Below are 21,548 nucleotides of genomic sequence, written 5' to 3' on the forward strand. Positions count from 1 at the left end.
CTCTACTAAAAATACAAAAATTAGCCAGATGTGGTGATGGGTGCCTGTAATCCCAGTACTTGGGAGGTTGAGGCAGGAAAATCACTTGAACCTGGGAAGTGGAGGTTGCAGTGAGCCAAGATCATACCACTACACTCCAGTTTTGGTGACAGAGCAAGACTCCATCTCAAAAAAAAAAAAAAAAAAAAGGAAGAAAGAAAGAAAAAAAACTTCTAGGAATCACTGATTTAAGAAACCCCACTAATGTGACGAGCTCTGTAAGCATGTGTACTAGCTAATACACAACTGATTTTTTGGATAGTAATTTACATTCAAAATATAAGGCACTATAAAAAATATAAAATATTTTAAGACACAGTTTCTGTCTTTTAAGGGTTAATATTCTTGTCAATGCCAGAAACATTTGAATGCATACTGTGTACAGTGGGATATTTAAATTTTTGATTTAATTCATTACTCAAGATCTTCTTGTTGAAAAGATTTTGTTGAGAACAAGTGGTCATTAATTCACTTACAGTTACCACTATTTCTCCATTTGAACATTTGATCCAGCTTTTAACCAATAACCCATAATTGCCAATGTAATGAAATAAGCATACAGATATTGTGACACTATGCACTTTAAATATTCTTCAACTTTGCTGTCAGCATTTACGCATGCCCCAATTTGATTTCTCATATTCTAGTCTGAGATATATTTGTCAGTGTTTGATATATGGCATGGCTATCAGTGATTGGTCTATCAAATAAAAGTCTCAAATTTTTATTTCAGCAATAGTTAGAAGAGCTTCTCTTCTAAAATTTTTCTTTGTCATACACAGACAAAAGCAAAGATGTTGATATTTGATCTAACAGTTGCTATTGTTTGGTTTGTTTGACCCCTACAAACCTCATGTTGAAATTGATGCCCAATGTTGGAGGTGGGGCTTCAAGGGAGGTGTTTGGATCATGGGGGGGATCCCTCATAAACGGCTTGGTATCATTCTCAAAGAAATAAGTGAGTTCCCACTGGAGTTGGTTATTAACAATAGCCTGGCACCTCCCCAGCCCCCTCTTGCTCTCTGGCTTGCTCTCACCATGTGATCTCTGCACATGCCGTCTGCCCTTTGCCTTCTTTCATGAGTGGAAGCAGCCTGAGGCTCTCATCTGAAGCAGATGCTGGTGCCATGCTTCTTGTACAATCTGCAAAACCGTGAGCCAAATAAATAATATAAATTTATTTTCTTTATAAATTACCCAGACTCCAGTACTTCTTTGTAGCAAAACAGACTAAGAGCAATTAAATACGCACTTTTGCTTAGGTGCTTGAATTGGTAGTAATAATGAATTTTATGGACTTTGGAATTGAAATATCAGAGATACATATTTAGGGACCTATAGATATATTACATTAGTTGCTATATGGCTCAGTTATTAACATCAAATGTAATATGTAAAGAATGGAGGAAGGGATAAAGGAAATGTGTGACATTTGGAATAATTTTAAAAAGAACAATATGTACCAGATAATTTAAGAATATGTGACAAACATGAAGAAAGGTTTGTAAAATACATGAATGAACAAAGCATTTGAACAATTAGTGTGTTATTGTTAGCTCAAATCATAAGAAATTGTATCTAACTTCAATAAATAAGCATTAACCACAACTCCTGAATGCCAATCAGTTTATATGCCATAGAGATATTTATTCGATCCACGTAACTGATTTCCACAGCAAAGGAAATGAAAGAGGGTTTCTGTGATTCCTTTTCACCTTTTCTTATCCACTTATTTCTTCAGAGAAGATTCAGATAGGAGACTCAGATGCTCTTACTAAAATGGTAGACCATTCAGTTTATTCACATCCTTCAGAGGGCCCTAGGGACAACCATGCTGCCACTTCTGGGGATTTTCCTGATGTCAGCGAGTTCATTGTGAAATCAACCTATTTGACTCCAGGTTTCATTCAGAAAATACGGTCACAGTGCCTAGACCTTGTGTCTTAAGTTTTAAGAGTTGGCCCAAGATGACTGTATTCTCTCAATTGGCAACATGGATTGCACAGGTATAGCTTCTTTCAGTACTGGTTATTAGGATCCAAATGCATGAGCTTTTTATATAGCTACTATTATGATTAAATTCAAAATATTTTACTTTAAAAACAAATTACTTAGGCAGCTTTGTAATGAATTGTAGTTGTTCTTGTGTGTACTTTACTTCCTTTAATAGATTACAGTTTCTGTAGTGAAATGTATCCCTTCTTGTCCATCTTTATATGTCCCAACATGCCTAACAGTGACTTTCACTAATCAGCCATATTAATGACTTGTGATATGTCTTACTATGTAAGTGGAATCTCTTCCTTTGAAGATCTCTTGATTGGCAGGTGCTTTGTCCCCTTTTCAGCGACACCGTAAAGCATCATGTTTGCCCTAGTGTTGCTGGGGTTGAGAGTCACAGTTAAGTAAGAACTTCACGGATCTTCTCTAGCAAACAGTTCCACCTGTTAACTAATCACTTCACTTGTCCATACTGTTTTATCTACTGAACTAGTTTCTGCCAACAGCAGTTTTTTTCCAAAAATGTTATTCTTAAACATAATCTATTTTTAAGTATACAGAGAATAGTGAACACTTTTGTGGTTGATACAGTAAGTTTTCTCCACACCTTTAGCTTGCTTTTTTATTTTAAAAAATCACTTATTGGATATATTTAAAGTCCTCTCAGTTTAAAATCTTGAATAGGAACATTTTCTATGGTTACAGTGGGTGTTTTAAACACCCCCCGCTCCTGCCCAGTTTGGAAGAACAAAGCTAAGAAAGACCAAGAAATTATAGTTCATCGTATCTGCTTGTAGAGTTTAGTAATCTTGGCTAATTTCTCACTCAGTGGAAGGGGGGTGTGAAGACAGTTGGATATGCCAGAATGGATATACTAAAAGACTGGGAACATGAGACCAAGTAGTTAGTGCATGAACTAGAGATTGAAGAGAATCTTGGAAAGCAGAGATGCTTCAGAATAGAAAGTTTAAAAATGTGATTTGTATGTCAGATTAATAAATAATAAAAATATTTTACAACAAAGAAAGCTTTTGCTTTTTTGTAACAATATGAACTTCATTAAACCTCTCTAGATTACATTTTTTCTTTCAGTTAAATAGTAGGATTCATTCTTCCTGTGGATTACCCATAGATGCACAACAAAGAATAATTAGCATACTATTAATAAGAGAAAGGTGACAGGCCACAAATGATGCAGAAAAGTGATTTAAGCAAGAGAGACAATGTCGCTTATATTAATTTATCAGCACCCTTAATTGTGAAGAAGTGTCAATATTCATTGGTGTCTTTTCCCCCTCATGTTACAAATTCAAATGAGGAGAAAAGAACTAATATTTATTGATAATATATGTGTTCTCACTTTATCCTCATAATAATCCTATGAAGAAAATATTTTTATTCTCCTTGTACAGAGAGGTGAGATATGCATAGATTACAAATGATTGGTTCTAATTCCCAGGAAGCATCATTATTTTACTGCACAATGCCTTTTTCATAAATATTTATTTATAGTATATAGAAAAACTCTCTTTATTCACAATAGCATTAACTGTCTTACCTCTCATTCATTTGAAGAATATATTTATTCTGTCACACAATCAATGTTTAATACACATGAGTGTATATGCATATCATGTTCTAATTAATGATAATGCAATGTTGAACAAGAGATGTATGTTATTTCTGATATTAAAAAAATTTAAAATCAGCATTTTTTCATGTGTCTGTTGGCTGTATGAATGTCTTCTTTTGAGAAATGTCTGTTCATATCCTTTGCCCACTTTTTGATAGGGTTGTTTGTTTTTTTTCTTGTAAATTTGTTTGAGTTCTTTATAGGTTCTGGCTATTAGCCCTTTGTCAGATGAGTAGATTGCAAAAATGTTCTCCCATTCTGTAGGTTGCCTGTTCACTCTGATGGTAGTTTCTTTTGCTGTGCAGAAGCTCTTTAGTTTAATGAGATCCCATTTGTCAATTTTGGCTTTTGCTGCCATTGCTTTTGGTGTTTTAGACTTGAACTCTTTGCCCATGCCTATGTCCTGAATGGTACTACCTAGGTTTTCTTCTAGGGTTTTTATGGTTTTAGGTCTAACATTTAAGTCTCTAATCCATCTTGAATTAATTTTCGTATAAGGAGTAAGGAAAGGATCCAGTTTCAGCTTTCTACTTATGGCTAGCCAATTTTCCCAGCACCATTTATTAAATAGGGAATCCTTTCCCCATTTCTTGTTTCTCTCAGGTTTGTCAAAGATCAGATGGCTGTAGATGTGTGGTATTATTTCTGAGGACTCTGTTCTATTCCATTGGTCTATATCTCTGTTTTGGTACCAGTACCATGCTGTTTTGGTTACTGTAGCCTTGTAGTATAGTTTGAAGTCAGGTAGCATGATGCCTCCAGCTTTGTTCTTTTGACTTAGGATTGTCTTGGAGATGCGGGCCCTTTTTTGGTTCCATATGAACTTTAAAGCAGTTTTTTCCAATTCTGTGAAGAAACTCATTGGTAGCTTGATGGGGATGGCACTGAATCTATAAATAACCTTGGGCAGTATGGCCATTTTCACGATATTGATTCTTCCTATCAATGAGCATGGTATGTTCTTCCATTTGTTTGTGTCCTCTTTTATTTCACTGAGCAGTGGTTTGTAGTTCTCCTTGAAGAGGTCCTTTACATCCCTTGTAAGTTGGCAGACATTTCTCAAAAGAAGACATTCATACAGCCAACAGACACATGAAAAAATGATCATCATCACTGGCCATCAGAGAAATGCAAATCAAAACCACAATGAGATACCATCGCGCACCAGTTAGAATGGCAATCATTAAAAAGTCAGGAAACAACAGGTGCTGGAGAGGATGTGGAGAAATAGGAACACTTTTACACTGTTGGTGGGATTGTAAACTAGTTCAATCATTATTGAAAACAGCATGGCAATTCCTCAAGGATCTAGAACTAGATGTACCATATGACCCAGCCATCCCATTACTGGGTATATACCCAAAGGATTATAAATCATGCTGCTATAAAGACACATGCACACGTATGTTTATTGCGGCACTATTCACAATAGCAAAGACTTGGACTCAACCCAAATGTCCATCAGTGACAGACTGGATTAAGAAAATGTGGCACATATACACCATGGAATACTATGCAGCCATAAAAAAGGATGAGTTTGTGTCCTTTGTAGGGACATGGATGCAGCTGGAAACCATCATTCTTAGCAAACTATCACAAGAACAGAAAACCAAACACCACACGTTCTCACTCATAGGTGGGAACTGAACAATGAGATCACTTGGACTCGGGAAGGGGAACATCACACACCGGGGCCTATCATGGGGAGGGATTGCATTGGGAGTTATACCTGATGTAAATGACGAGTTGATGGGTGCTGACGAGTTGATGGGTGCAGCACACCAACATGGCACAAGTATACATATGTAACAAACCTGCACGTTATGCACATGTACCCTAGAACTTAAAGTATTATAATAATAATAATAATAATAATAATAATAAAATTTAAAATCATATGGAAAATGCAGACAACCAGGAAAATTACAATATGATTTAATTTATGTCTCAATAAGCATTGCAAAGGCTCTTAAATAATAGGAACAGAGAGAGCCAATACATAGATTCATCACTGAATTGTCTATTTCTTTTTTTTTTTTTTTTTTTTTTTTTTTTTGAGACGGAGTCTCGCTGTGTCTCCCAGGCTGGAGTGCAGTGGCGTGATCTCGGCTCACTGCAAGCTCCGCCTCCCGGGTTCACGCCATTCTCCCGCCTCAGCCTCCCAAGTAGCTGAGACTACAGGCGCCTGCCACCACGCCCGGCTAGTTTTTTGTATTTTTAGTAGAGGCGGGGTTTCACCATGTTAGCCAGGATAGTCTCGATCTCCTGACCTCGTGATCCACCCGCCTCGGCCTCCCAAAGTGCTGGGATTACAGGCTTGAGCCACCGCGCCCGGCCTGAATTGTCTATTTCAATAGGCAACTGCTCTCTCAATTCCTAGCAAATGACTGAGAAGTCCTATGAAAGTCAGGGTTAAAAAAAGGTATGCATTTATCCATTGGCTCCTGTACCTCATTGCTCAAATGTTCAAATGTGACCCTTCTCTGACTTCATCTTCCATTTCTTGTTTCCTCTGACCTCATGACTAGATTTCTCTAGAACACTCTCCCTTTGAATATGCATGTGGCTCACTCCTAGGCTTCTGGCAGGTCTCCATTAAAATGCCACTTTGTCTCTCAAGCCTTTCCTGGAGATGCTCTTTAAAGTAGACCCTCCCTCATCCCTACTTTCTCATTCAACTTTTTCTTCAAAGGTCTTACTTTTTGAAAATTGTAAAATTATTTATTTTTTCCTTTCTTCCTCTTCTCTCTTTGTTTTCTTTCCCTTTTCCCTTCCTTCAGGTTTTTGTTTTGTTTTGTTTTGTTTTGTCTTGCATCCACTAGAATATAAGTTCCTTGAGGGCAGGGACTACGTCTGTGTGTTTCTAAGTTTTACCTTCAGAGGCTGACTCATAGTTGGTGCTCAGTAATTATTTGTTGAACAAATCACTAAAGAGCAATTTAAAGCATAGCATGGGAATAAACAAAAACAATGTGATTGCTTCCTCTCAATGCAAGTCTCCTTATCTACTCCAACTGTGATATATTGACCATTTTGCATAAAAGTAAACATGAGGAACATGTCATTTCCTCACCAGTTTCACATTTGTCTTCTCAGAGTACATGCACTTACATTCTGCTTCCATACCCAACATAGGCACTCTCTTTCTCAGGCTAAATTTTCCTACTTATAGCTATTTTGTAGGTTATTCAAAATTATGAATTAAGTAAGAAAGGATGAAAATAAATATTATTCCCATAAGAAATCAAATTTAAGCATAAAAAGTACACTTGTTTTCATGATTCCAATGCCAGGTATACTAGTTACCAATACATACCATTAAAAATGAAACTATATGCTATAATTTTTTTTTTGGAAATTGCCTCATGTGCACAAAAGAAAGTATGCAACACATTTATGTCTTAGAGAATGATCATAAACTGAATTGCCATATTACCACAATCCAGGTAAAGAAACAGAACAATGCCAGTCCCTTAAAAGACCCCTCCCTGGGTGTCTCTTCTCAATCACCATTCCGAATCTTTATAAAAGGGATAACTATGTGTTTAGTTTTCTGAGAGTCCTTTGTTTGCATTTTTAAATGTTTTCATCTCTATATGCATCCTTAAACTATATTTTTCAGTCTCCCCATTTTCTAACTTCTAAAACAGAATTAGAGGGTATGCATGCTTTTGTGCTTTTTTTTTCATTCTGTAAGATTTACTCGTGGCCGGGCACAGTGACTCGGGCCTGTAATCCTAGCACCTTGGGAGACTGATGTGGGTGGATCAGGAGGTCACGAATTTGAGACCAACCTGACCAACATGGTGAAACCCTGTCTCTACTAAAAATGCAAAAATTAGCCAGGCATGGTGGTGTGCATCTGTAATCCCAGCTACTTGGGAGGCTGAAGCAGGAGAATCGCTTGAACCCATGAATCAGAGATTACAGTGAGCTGAGATTGTGTCAATGCACTCCAGTCTAGGAGACAGCATGAGACTCTGTCTCAAAAAACAAATAAATAAATAAAATAAAAAATAAAAAAGATTTACTCTTGTGTCCATAAAACTTTCAGATTCAAGAACGTAAAATAATGCTTTTATTGATTACTCAAGATCTTCATGAAAGAAGAAATAAAGGAGATGGACCACCAGGAAAAACCTGAAGACCGTAAAAGTCTCACAATGTAATACTTCTGTTTCACATATCTTCTTCTATATAGAAATATGCCCAAGATATTCATCACCCAAATCTTTATAGGAACTGTTTAGTGATACTCAGAGGAAAGCAGCCCTATTTCAAAGGACACAAATGTAAAATGACCTCTAGTCTATATTTGAAAAGTGATGGGGCACGCCCAAGATGGCCGAATAGGAACAGCTCCAGCCTCCAGCTCCCAGCGTGAGTGACACAGAAGACAGGTGATTTCTGCATTTTCAATTGAGGTGCAGACCAACATCTCACACCTAACACGGCGGGGTCCACCCCTGAGACCAAGCATCCAGAGCAAGAATCAGATAGCAACACTCGCTGTGCAGGAATATTCTATCTTCTACAGCCTCCACTGCTGATACCCCAGGAAACAGGGTCTGGAGTGGACCTCAAGCCAACTCCAACAGACCTACAGCTTAGGGTTCTGACTGTTAGAAGGAAAACTAACAAACAGAAAGGACACCCACACCAAAACCCCATCAGTACATCACCATCATCAAAGACCAAACGCAGATAAAACCACAAAGATGGTGGAAAAGCAGTGCAGAAAAGATGGAAATTCAAAAAATCAGAGCACATCTCCCCCTCCAAAGGAGCGCAGCTCATCGCCAGCAACAGATCAAAGCTTGACGGAGAATGACTTTGACCAGAGGAGAGAAGAAGGTTTCAGTTGATCAAACTTCTCAGAGCTAAAGGAGGAACTATGTAACCAGCACAAAGAAACTAAAAACCTTGAAAAAAGAATGGATGAATGGATAACTAGAATAATCAATGCAGAGAAGACCTTAAAAGAACTGATAGAGATGAAAACCATAACATGAAAAATATGTGACAAATGCACAAGCTTCAGTAACCGACTCGATCAACTGGAAGAAAGAGTATCAGCGATTGAAGATCAAATGAATGAAATGAAGTGAGAAGAGAAGTGTGGAGAAAAAAGAGTAAAAAGAAATGAACAAAGCTGCCAAGAAGTATGGGATTATGTGAAAAGACCAAATCTATATCTGATTGGTGTGCCTGAAAGTGACGGGGAAAATGGAACCAAGTTGGAAAACACTCTGCAGGATATCATCCAGGAGAACTTCCCCAACCTAGTAAGTCAGGTCAACATTCAAATTCAGGAAATACAGACAACACCACAAAGATACTCCTCGAGAAGAGCAACTCGAAGACACGTAATAGTCAGATTCACCAAAGTTGAAATGAGGAAAAAATGTTAAGGGCAGTCAGAGAGAAAGGTCTGGTTACACACAAAGGGAAGCCCATCAGACTAACAGCAAATTGCTCGGCAGAAATTCTCCAAGCCAGAAGAGAGTGGGGGCCAATATTCAACATTCTTAAAAGAATTTTCAACCCACAATTTCATATTCAGTCAAACTAAGTTTCTTAAGTGAAGGAGAAATAAAATCCTTTAGAGACAAGCAAATGCTTAGAGACTTTGTCACCACCAGGCCTGCCCTACAAGAGGTCCTGAAGGAAGCACTAAACATGGAAAGGAACAACAGGTACCAGCCATTGCAAAAACATGTCAAAATGTAAAGTCCATCAATGCTGGGAAGAAACTGCATCAACTAATGAGCAAAATAACCAGCTAATATCATAACGACAGGATCAATTTCAGACATAACAATATTAACCTTAAATGTAAATGGACTAAATGCTCCAATTAAAAGACACAGATTGGAAAATTGTATAAAGAGTCAAGACCCATCAGTTTGCTGTATTCAGGAGACCCATCCCACATGCAGAGACACACGTAGGGTCAAAATAAAGAGATGGAGGAAGATCTACCAAGCAAATGGAGAACAAAAAAAAGCAGGGGTTGCAATCCTAGTCTCTGATGAAACAGACTTTAAACCATCAAAGATCAAAAGAGACAAAGAAGGCCATTACATAATGGTAAAGGGATCAATTCATCAGGAAGAGCTAACTATCCTAAATATATATGAACCCAATACAGGAACACCCAGATTCATAAAGCAAGTCCTTAGAGACTTACAAAGAGACTTAGACTCCTATACAATAATAAAGGGAGAATTTAACACCCCACCCTCAACAGTAGACAGACCAATGAGACAGAAAGTTAACAAGGATATCCAGCAATTGAGTTCAACTCTGCACTAAGTGGACCTAATAGATATCTACAGAACTCTCCACCCCAAATCAAAAGAATATACATTCTTCTCAGCACCACATCACACTTATTCCAAAATTGACCACATGGTTGGAAGTAAAGCACTCCTCAGCAAATGTAAAAGAACAGAAATTATAACAAACTGTCTCTCAGACCACAGTGCAATTAAACTAGAACTCAGGACTAAGAAACTCAATCAAAACCGCTCAACTACATGGAAACTGAACAACCTGCTCCTGAATGACTACTGGGTACATAACGAAATGAAGGCAGAAATGAAGATGTTCTTTGAAACCAATGAGAACAAAGATACAACATACCAGAATCTCTGGGACACATTTAAAGCAATGTGTAGAGGGAAATTTATGGCACTAAATGCCCACAAGAGAAAGCAGGAAAGATGTAAAACTGACACCCTAACATCACAATTAAAAGAATTAGAGAAGCAAGAGCAAACACATTCAAAAGCTAGCAGAAGGTAAGAAATAACTAAGATCAGAGCAGAACTGAAGGAGATAGAGTCACAGAAAACCCTCCCAAATATCAATGAATCCAGGAGCTGATTTTTTGAAAAGATCAACAAAATTGATAGACCGCTAGCAAGACTAACAAAGAAGAAAAGAGAGAAGAATCAAACAGATGCAATAAAAAATGATAAAGGGGATATCACCACCAACCCCACAGAAATACAAACTACCATCAGAGAATACTATAAACACTTCTATGCAAATAAACTAGAAAACCTAGAAGAAATGGATAATTTCCTGGACACTTATACTCTCCCAAGACTAAACCAGGAAGAAGTTGAATTCCTGAATAGACCAATAGTAGGCTCTGAAGTTGAGGCAATAATTAATAGCCTACCAACCAAAAAAAGTCCAGGACTAGACGGATTCACAGCCGAATTCTACCAGAGGTACAAGGAGAAGTTGGTACCATTCCTTCTGAAACTATTCCAATCAATAGAAAAAGAGGGAATCCTCCCTAACTCATTTTATGAGGCCAACATCATCCTGATACCAAAGCCTGACAGAGATACAACAAAAAAAGAGAATTTTAGACCAACATCCCTGATGAACATCAATGCAAAAATCCTCAATAAAATACTGACAAACTGAATCCAGCAGCACAACAAAAAGCTTATCCACCATGATCAAGTGGGCTTCATCCCTGGGATGCAAGGCTGGTTCAGCATATGCAAACCAATAAACGTAATCCAGCATATAAACAGAACCAAAGACAAAAACCACATGATTATATCAATAGATGCAGAAAAGGCCTTGGACAAAATTCAATAGCCCTTCATGCTAAAAACTCTCAATAAATTCGGTATTGATGGAACGTATCTCAAAATAATAAGAGCTATTTATGACAAACCCACAGCCAATATCATACTGAATGGGCAAAAACTGGAAGCATTACCTTTGAAAAGTGGCACAGGACAGGGATGCCCTCTCTCACCACTCCTATTCAACATAGTGTTGGAAGTTCTGGCTAGGGCAATCAGGCAAGAGAAAGAAATAAAGCATATTCAGTTAGGAAAAGAAGAAGTCAAATTGTCCCTGTTTGCAGATGACATGATTGTATTTTTAGAAAACCCCATCATCTCAGCCCAAAATCTCCTTAAGCTGATAAGAAACTTCAGCAAAGTCTCAGGATACAAAATCAATGTGCAAAAATCACAAGCATTCTTATACACCAGTAACAGACAAACAGAGAGCCAAATCATGAATGAACTCCCATTCACAATTGCTTCAAAGAGAATAAAATACTTAGGAATCCAACTTACAAGGGATGTAAAGGACCTCTTCAAGGAGAACTAGAAATCACTGCCCAGTGAAATAAAAGAGGACACACACAAATGGAAGAACATACCATGCTCATGGATAGGAAGAATCAATATTGTGAAAATGGCCATACTGCCCAAGGTAATTTATAGATTCAATGCCATCGCCATTAAGCTACCAATGAGTTTCTTCACAGAATTGGAAAAAACTGCTTTAAAGTTCATATGGAACCAAAAAAGACCCCCCATTGCCAAGACAATCCTAAGCCAAAAGAGCAAAGCTGGAGGCATCATGCTACCTGACCTCAAACTATACTACAAGGCTACAGTAACCAAAACAGCATGGTACTGGTACCACACAGAGATATAGACCAATTCAATAGAACAGAGTCCTCAGAAATAATACCACACATCTGCAGCCATCTGATTTTTGACAAACCTGACAAAAACAAGAAATGGGGAAAGGATTTCCTATTTAATAAATGGTGCTGGGAAAATTGGCTAGCCATAAGTAGAAAGCTGAAACTGGATCCTTTCCTTACTCCTTATATGAAAATTAATTCAAGATGGATTAGAGACTTAAATGTTAGACCTAAAACCATAAACACCCTAGAAGAAAACCTAGGGAATATCATTCAGGACATAGGCATGGGCAAGGACTTCATGTCTAAAACACCAAAAGCAATGGCAATAAAAGCCAAAATTGACAAATGGGATCTCATTAAACTAAAGAGCTTCTGCACAGCAAAAGAAACTACCATCAGAGTGAACAGGCAACCTACAGAATGGGAGAAAGTTTTTGCAATCTACTCATCTGATAAAGGGCTAATATCCAGAACTTATAAAGAACTCAAAAAATTTACAAGAAAAACAACAAACAACCCCATCAAAAAGTGGGCAAAGGATATAAACAGGCACTTTTCAAAAGAAGACATTCATACAGCCAGCAGACACATGAAAAAATGCTCATCATCACTTGCCATCAGAGAAATGCAAATCCAAACCACAATGAAATACCATCTCATACCAGTTAGAATGGCAATCATTAAAAAATCAGGAAACAACAGATGCTAGAGAGGATGTGGAGAAATAGGAACACTTTTACACTGTTGGTGGGACTGTAAACTAGTTCAACCATTGTGGAAAACAATGTGGCGATTCCTCAAGGATCTAGAACTAGAAATACCATTTGACCCAGCCATCCCATTACTGGGGATACACCCAAAGGATTATAAGTCATGCTGCTATAAAGACATATGCCCAAGTATGTTTATTACAGCACTATTTACAATAGTAAAGACTTGGAATCAACCCAAATGTCCATCAGTGACAGACTGGATTAAGAGAATGTGGCACATATACATCATGGAATACTATGCAGCCATAAAAAAGGATGAGTTCGTGTCCTTTGTAGGGACATGGATGCAGCTGGAAACCATCATTCTCAGCAAACTATCGGAAGAACAGAAAACTAAACACCGCATGTTCTCACTCATAGGTGGGAACTGAACAATGAGATCACTTGGACACAGGAAGGGGAACATCACACACCAGGTCCTATTGTGGGGAGGGGGTAGGGGAGAGAGATATCATGAGGAGATATACCTAATGTAAATGACGAGTTCATGGGTGCAGCACACCAACATGGCACATGTATACATATGTAACAAACCTGCACATTGTGCACATGTACCCTAGAACTTAAGGTATGAAAAAAAAAAAAAAAGAAAAGAAAAGTGATTCAAGTATATGTTTTGAAAGCAGGAGTGACAATGTGGGATATCAAATATACATTCTGAAACTAAGATTAGCACAGTGAACAAGATAATGCACATCTCTGAAAGGAAATCCAGAGATATATTTGAAAAGAAAAAGAGTCACAATATTTGTTTAGAAGAACAACAGTGTATTTGACTTGAAAGAATATATATTAAAGATATGTAAACCTGGTTTCGTGTTTTAGAGTAGTTGGAGAAACTTTGATTGATAATGAAGAGGGGACTGGTTTCTCTACTCATTCTCCATGTTGATAGATGTAGCAGCAGTTTATTTTTATTGCTGTAAAGCATTTTGTTGCATAAATGTACCAAAATTTGTTTACCTATTGTTCTACTGTTGATGGGCATTTATTGTTTCCAAAAATGATTAAGGGTATTCTTGTACATGTCCCTGGCACAAAAGTTTCTCTAGGATATATATGCTGGAATGTAATTACTGCTTCATAGGGAATTAATATCTTTAACTCTACTGGGTAATGCCAAATTGGTAGAATAGTTGACTGTCAATGCCTGAAAAGACTAGAATAGCTTGTTGATAAGGCAGAACTTACTGCACCTACTTCGCAAAGGAAGAGCACTATCTTGACTGAGTTTAGTATTGTAGTATCTCAGTAGGTGTTTTCCTGGATTTATGTAGGATTTGGGTAACTGAGCTCAAATTTTAAGATGGATGTTTTAAGTCAGAAAAATGTCAGAAGATTGTCAGTGAGAAAAATATGTTACAATCATTTAGAATTGGTGGACATTGTGAAGGGAGGATTGTTGATAAAGAAGCTCCTTGTCCAGGTGAGAAGAACAAACTATTTTTCTGGATATATTGATTAACAGAAATTTTTTGAAGCAAACAGTGACATTATTTATTAGCTTAAAGCCTTATCTTCACAACCAAGAATCTCTTGGAATAGTTATGGACCCAGGCTGCCTTAGCTTGTAGTGCTGATAGATAAGCTAAGTGGAGGCATATATTCTTAATTCTTGAAATCAAATGTGTGGCAATTTTCCTTGATATGATCCTCTACCAAACTTAATTTCATTTGGTTTTGTTCTTTCATTTTTTCCAGTCCGATATGTGTAAGAGCTGCCTCATTGTGGCTTAAATTAGGTGTCTTTCTCTGATTGCTAATGAAGTTGAGTGCCTTTACATATGTGTATTGGTTTTCTGGATGTTTTTTATGTTTTCTAAGTGCTTCTTAAAAATCATCGCCAATTTTTGTGGGTTTTTTCTATTGATTTGAAGCAGATATTTATATACTCTGGCTATAAATTTTTTGTTAATTATATGTGTTGAAAATATCTGCTCTCAGATTTTGACTTTTATTTTCACTTTTTGAATTATATTTTTTACGAGTAGTTCTTCATTTTCATGTCATCTAGTTTACCAGTATCTTTATGTTTTAGTCCTTTGAGGTTCTTAAATTCCTACCTACTCTGAGTAAATATTCTTATATTATACATCTTTATAGTTTTTTTCACACTTACTTAATCTACCATGATGTTGATGATACTGAGGATAATTGTGATGATTTAGTTAGGGGCACAATTTTCATTTTTCAATCTAGTTTATTGAGATTTCCATTCTTTCTCAATGATTATACAATAAAAGTACACTACATATCAATGTGATGTAGATGTATGGGCTTGTTTCTGGGCTCTCGATTCCATTCCTCAGTCTATTTTTTCATCTGTGTACAAACGCAATATTGTTTTAGAGAATTTTAAAATCAGACATTTTATCTGATAGTTTGTGGGTCCTTATGTAATTCTTCTTTAAAAATATCTTGAGTATTCTTGTCCTTCGCATTTCCATATAAATGTAAAAATTACCTTGTCAAATTCCACAAAAGCCTTGCTGAGATATTTATTTGAATTAAAATAAATACATAGTTGTCCAATAAATATTTGCTTGATAAATAAAATATTGCTTGATCCAGTGCTGTTGATTTTTCACATTACTAGCATCAAACAAAGTGATTGCAATAGCAAGGTAAACAATTGAAAATCCTAGTTTTAAAGCTGTTTAGTGCTGAAAATATCCTTCTAAGTCATCCTTTAAACAATTCATTTTATAGATAATTAACTGCAACCTACAGTAGTGAAGATTAAGACTACAGAAGCTATTTAACTAAAATAAGACTCAGGTGAAGCTGTTTTTTTTTTTTCCGGATACCTTTCATTTGCACAACAAAATTTTTACTCAGCACCTCTATATGTCCATGAATAATGAACAAAGTAAGAAACTATATTTTCTCAGTGTTTCACTATATCATACTTCCTCACATCCCCAAACTCATAAACTCCACAGAGCAAATCTTTACTAAACACATTCTAAGTGCTGGACGCAGCACTAGTTGAAGATAATATGGTAGTAAACAGAAGAAGAATGACTATCTTCCTCAAGGGGCTGACACTCCACAGGATATAGATATCACAAAAATATGTGTATAAATGCAAACTATGCTAAGGTTTTGAAGGAAAGTTTAGAAAAACACTAGAATATGACCAAGGCTGTGGGGAGTCCTACCTAGTCTGGGACATCTGAAAAATTTTTCCTGGGGGCATTTTTAATTTTTCTCTAAAGTGCATATAAGAATTATCTAGTTACAGAGAGAGAAGAAAAAAAGTCAAGCAGAGGAATCTGTATGACTGAGGTCTCTGAGGCAAGAGAGAGCACAGCCTATTCTAGGAAATAAAAGAAGGCCATGTCTCTGGACACCAGAGAACAAGATAATGGTGGCATAAGTCAGACAAGAGGTAAGCGGGAGTTAGTTGATAACATAGGACCTCATTATGCATCCGATAGTTTGAGATAGAAAGCAAGTTTCCAAGACAGTGTGAAAGGGTTCTAAAAACCAATAAATTGGGGGTTTCCAAAGTCAATATTCACATTCTTTAAAGTAGATAATGATGACTGATTCTATTGATTTTCACTCGGCAGTAAACAGTATCAGACAGTACAGCTGACTCATCTAAGTGGTAATTGGTTCAGTGGTCTGACAATGATTAGATTAAAACAGTAGGAGAAACCTGTGAAGATAATCCTGTATAAAATAGATAGTTTTGGTCAATTTGTAAAACCTTAAACTGGAAATCTAGCTTAAAATTAATTCATATGTAATTACAAACAGAAATATAAACTATGTAAGTCTCCATCTTTTTCGCCTTTTTCAACATAATTCATTTCAAATTTTTGTGTATAACTTTTAGACTAATATTTCTGTCACCAATTATAGAATTCAGATATTTTAAAGACTTATTTTCAATTACCAATATATTTAAAATCGACATTTTACTTTTAAATATTAGAATTAATATTTAAACAATAAGAACATGTTCCTACATATTCAAAATAATATTATTAGACCTAACAGAATTACTACCAATTACTCAATATTATCTAATATCTATTTTATATTAAAATTTACCCATTTTCTTCCGTATCACTTATGTGGATGGTTTATCCAAATCCAGATACAATTTGGGACAACACATTGCATTTGGTTAAGCCTCTGCATGTAGTCATTGTTCTCTTTTTTACGACACCAATCTGTTGAAGAGACCAAGCTAATTGTCTTGTCATTAGTTTTACCTTTGGGATTTATGGTGTCAGCCTATTCCTCTATTCCTATGATGTTCTATTAACTGGAAGTTAGAGTTAAAGATATGGTTACAGTAATATTAAGCATTTTTGGCTAGAATACAACACAGTTGATGTATATGCCATATTGCCTTCCATCAGAGACACATCTTACCTGATTTCAAGATCATCAGTGGATTTCAAGATTGACCATTTAATTAAGTGTGATATCTGATTGAACTTTCTTGTATAGTTTCCCCTTGTTTTCAGAAAATCATAGCTCTGGTATATCTTTATCCAACCAAGTGTTAAATTCCCCATTATAATAGCCAGGAAAGAGTAGAAAATGCTGAAGTAACAAGGAGTTCAACACTCTCAATAGCTTACAATAACAAAAAAATTCTTACTCATTCAGAATCTGTAAGTTTCCACTTCATGATGACTCAGAACTATATATCTATATGAACACACTCTTTACCAGATCTAAGGCAGAGAAAGAGCAAAATGGACAAGGATGCAGTGGTTCTTAAATGTTTCTGCCTATAAATGACACACCTTGCTCCTATTCATATGAGATTCACCAAAGCGAGTCATATGGCCATGTCTAACTTCAAAGGATAGAGAAATACATCTTACTGTGCGTTCCTAAGAGAGAAGAGGAAGAAGTCACGTCTGCTATCCATTTATCTAGCTAGTAGTTTTAGTGGTAATTGATGATTTTTGCCAGAATTACTAGTTTGGGTTTGTTATTTATTTAAGATTCAATGGATTCATGTGCAGATTTGTTACCTGGGTATATTGTCGTTTTATTAAAAAAAAGACAGAAATGTATATTGATTCAAGTTGCTAGTTGAGAGTTTTCCTCATTAAAATACAGATGCATATAACTTTCTTTCAGACTATAACTATTGCATTCAGATTATTCTCTCATATTTTTCTTGATGACAATTAAGTCCAATTAGAATATCTGATTACAGAATTTACTATACTTTAATTTTCAAGAGTCTCTTAGATAGAGGACTGGAATCTACAACCACGAATCGTTTGTAAAGATTGAGATCTAATGGGCAGTTTTTGGTTGATATATTTGCTACTTAAGCTTCAGCAGGAAGCACAATTTACTGAGAAGCACAATGATTTCAGGTAATGTTTGTGAAGTGCTTTACACCTGGAGCCCTGTATAAACGTAAGAACTATCTGAGTAAGACGAGCCTTTGCAGCACTTAGATTAGTGTCCACAGAGGACTTCTTTGACAGTTACTATGGCATTATGGCAAAAAGAAAGTCTCTAGCCAGCCGCTCTCATTTCTTGCGCTTGTTAGTTCTCTGTATTTATTGTCTGTGGGTTTCCCTTAGAGCAATCAGAGGCAAAGCAATTACTTTACAAGGTTGATTTGGTCTAGATCTGGTGTACCCCCAGTAGGGCTTTGTAATAACATTCAACACAAAGTGGTGAGCATTAAAGCCATGTTTTGTCTTTCCATTTTGTCTCGTGCCAGCTTGTCATATCCCAGTTCACATGACTGGAGATTTAGCATATTTGCTTTAGGTATGTTTCTGAAAATAGTACAATTGGACCCTTGGGTGGGGGAGCAAATAAACTACAAGCACTTATAGCAAGTTTCACTTTATATTCACTTCACTTTCCTTGTGTTATCCAGAACACATAGCAGTTTTGCTTATTTCACTGTTTTCCCTTGGTTTTCTCGCCTGTAAGAAATGGGCATAAAGTCATAAAGTGCAGACATAACAGGATCTTTGAGGATAATTTATTAACTAATTAAGTTAAAAAATATGTTGTATATAAAATTTATGGCATAAAAACTATTTTTGAAAATGATATAATTCATATTTAGAATACACAAACTAAATGAGAATTTGAAACCATAGTACCCCTGTTGGCAATAATTCAAGTGAAGCATTTTGAAATTCAGATAATTTTCTTTTTTTTTTTTTTTGCTTTCTTCCATATTTTAATGACTATTGAATTATAAATTAATTATTATAATTATTAATTAATTTTCAATATGTGCCAATGTCACATACACTTTAGACTTTTATACTTTGCCAGCAAATGTTTCCAGAGCGTTCGCTTCAACTGGCTCTTTTAATTTTATTTTTGGATATTTCTTCCAATCCATGCATACTCCAGAGAACTTTCGTTAGATCAGGCATGTTCTATTTTTAAAATATTATTGCTAAACTTTATTGTATCTAATGAAAACAGTGTAGCTTAAAAAGGTATTATTTTCCTCTTTATAAATCCCAACTCCAAAGATAATAAAGTTGAGCTTTGCTTTTTCTATGAGAAGAATCAAATACTTTGCCTGAGGTCATTTGTCTTCTCTCTTCATACCTTCAGTTGTCCCTTTTGTAGACTAGTTACAAGTATTTCGTTCAGAAATAAAAAAGTAAGTGTTTTAATGCTGGTGAATACATCTGTCCTGCCAAACGAAGTTGCTAGAGATAATTCTTTTGGCAGAAGCTTAATTCTTATTGTTTGCATATAATTACTGACTTGGATGCCTGTGAGAACAAGATAATTTATTTTAAAAATCTACAGATGGACCACAACTGCAGATATGGCATCAGCAATTTATTTCATAATATTTTAACTCAGTGTACTCTGTTCTGCAACCTTATTATTATATCTCTTCAAGACTGCTCATTATTCTTTATAATACAGTTTTGTGAGAGAAAAAAGATAAAACATAAAATAGTCTCACATTTCAGGGGAAGTTCCATATTCCAAGACTCCACTGGCATTATCAGAGACCTTCAATGAAGAAAGACTCTTTCCTGGCCTTCTGATACTTGCCAAGCTCTTAACTGTCCCATAAGCATCTCTGAAAAAGAAATTGTTGGCATACGTTTTATTCTGCTTGGGCTACCATAACAAAATACCACAGACCAGGTGACTTAGGCAATATAAATTAATTTTCTCACAGTTCTGGAGGCGGGGAAGTTCCAGGTGCCAGGAGGGTTGGTATCTGGAGAGAGTCTCCCCTTGGGTTGCAGATGACTGCCTCCTCATCGAGTGCTCACGTGGCCTTTCCTCAGTGCGCATGGATAGAGACAGAGAGAGAGTGCAAGCTCTCTGGTATCTCTTCTTATAAGGACAGTAATCTCATCAGATCTTGGCTCCAGCCTTGTTACCTTACTTAACTTTAATTACTTCCTCAGAGGTCCCGGACCATCTCCAAATATAGGCACACTGGTGGTTAGGATTTCAACATATGAATTTTAGATTCCATCCATAACAGTGTGATTGGCACCTCAATTTTAGATTTTCATGTTTACTATTCATATCAACACACCAATTTTGTATTTTTACCTCCAAAATAAAGAAAACAAGGTTCTCTTTGTATACTATGGTACAGTTTGGCAGTTTTTACAAAAGTTAAACGTAAGCTTATCCTATGACCCAACACTTCCACTCCTAGGAGTCAACACAACTCAAATGTTCATAGCGGCATTATTCAGAATAACGCCCCCGCCCCACACACAAAAATCAGATTTCTATCAGTTTTGCAAGTAGATAAATAAAATGTGTTATGTCCATGCAAATAATAAAAAGAATAAAATACTGACACATGCTTCCACATGGATGAACTTCAAAAACATTATGCTAAGTGAAATAAACCAGATTCAAAAGGCTACATATTGAATGTTTGGATTGGTATGAAGTGTCCAGAAATGACAAATTTATAGAAACAGAAAGCAGAGGTAGTCCAAGACTAGGTTTGGGGGACAGTGAGTCTTTCACAGGATTGATTGCAAATGGAACCCAAAGGAATTTTTTTAGGGGGTGGGAGAGGTTTGATGGAAGTACTGTATAGCCGGACTGTGGAGTAGGATGCACAACTCTTCACATTTACTTAAAATCATGAAATAGGCTATATGCAATGGATGAATTTTATGGTGTATAACTATACCTCAATAAAGCTTTTAAAATACTAACACTTGTTTGTATAAAATATGTGTGCCTGCATCATTTCAGTACTATCAAAGTGAAATTCTTGCCAGTTTCCATTAAGATTAAGTCCTACTCTTCCCCTGAAATGATGAATGGTTTCTGGAACAAATTTCATTGTTATTATAACTCCTGCTTAAAGGGAAGACGTCTACTCTCTATTACTTTAGAGAACGTTTTCTCATTCATCCAAACTTACATTTCTTAGTATTTCTTTACATGAAACATTTAACTTTTCTCTTATTAAAGATGCTTGACATCCAGATCATCTGTCAAATGTACTAGGAAAGGAAACATTTAGGGCATTGCAACATGGTATAACACAAACTGCCATACCATTCTTTGGACTCAGCAAACCTTGGATTCAAATCCTAGCTCTCCTTCATGCTGAATGATATTATCGAAGTTACATAACTTCTCTGAGCTTATCTCCTCATCT

General features: G+C 36.2%; 1 protein-coding gene across 7 annotated transcripts in view; it reads left to right on the top strand.

Annotated features, from left to right (window-relative positions):
- The window catches only part of NAALADL2 (N-acetylated alpha-linked acidic dipeptidase like 2), a 1,467,871-nt gene that overhangs the window by 1,297,112 nt on the left and 149,211 nt on the right, over positions 1-21,548 (top strand). The gene's annotated exons all lie outside the window — the stretch shown is intronic.

Source organism: Macaca fascicularis, chromosome 2 (genome assembly GCF_037993035.2).
Source record: "Macaca fascicularis isolate 582-1 chromosome 2, T2T-MFA8v1.1".
Taxonomy (NCBI): domain Eukaryota; kingdom Metazoa; phylum Chordata; class Mammalia; order Primates; family Cercopithecidae; genus Macaca; species Macaca fascicularis.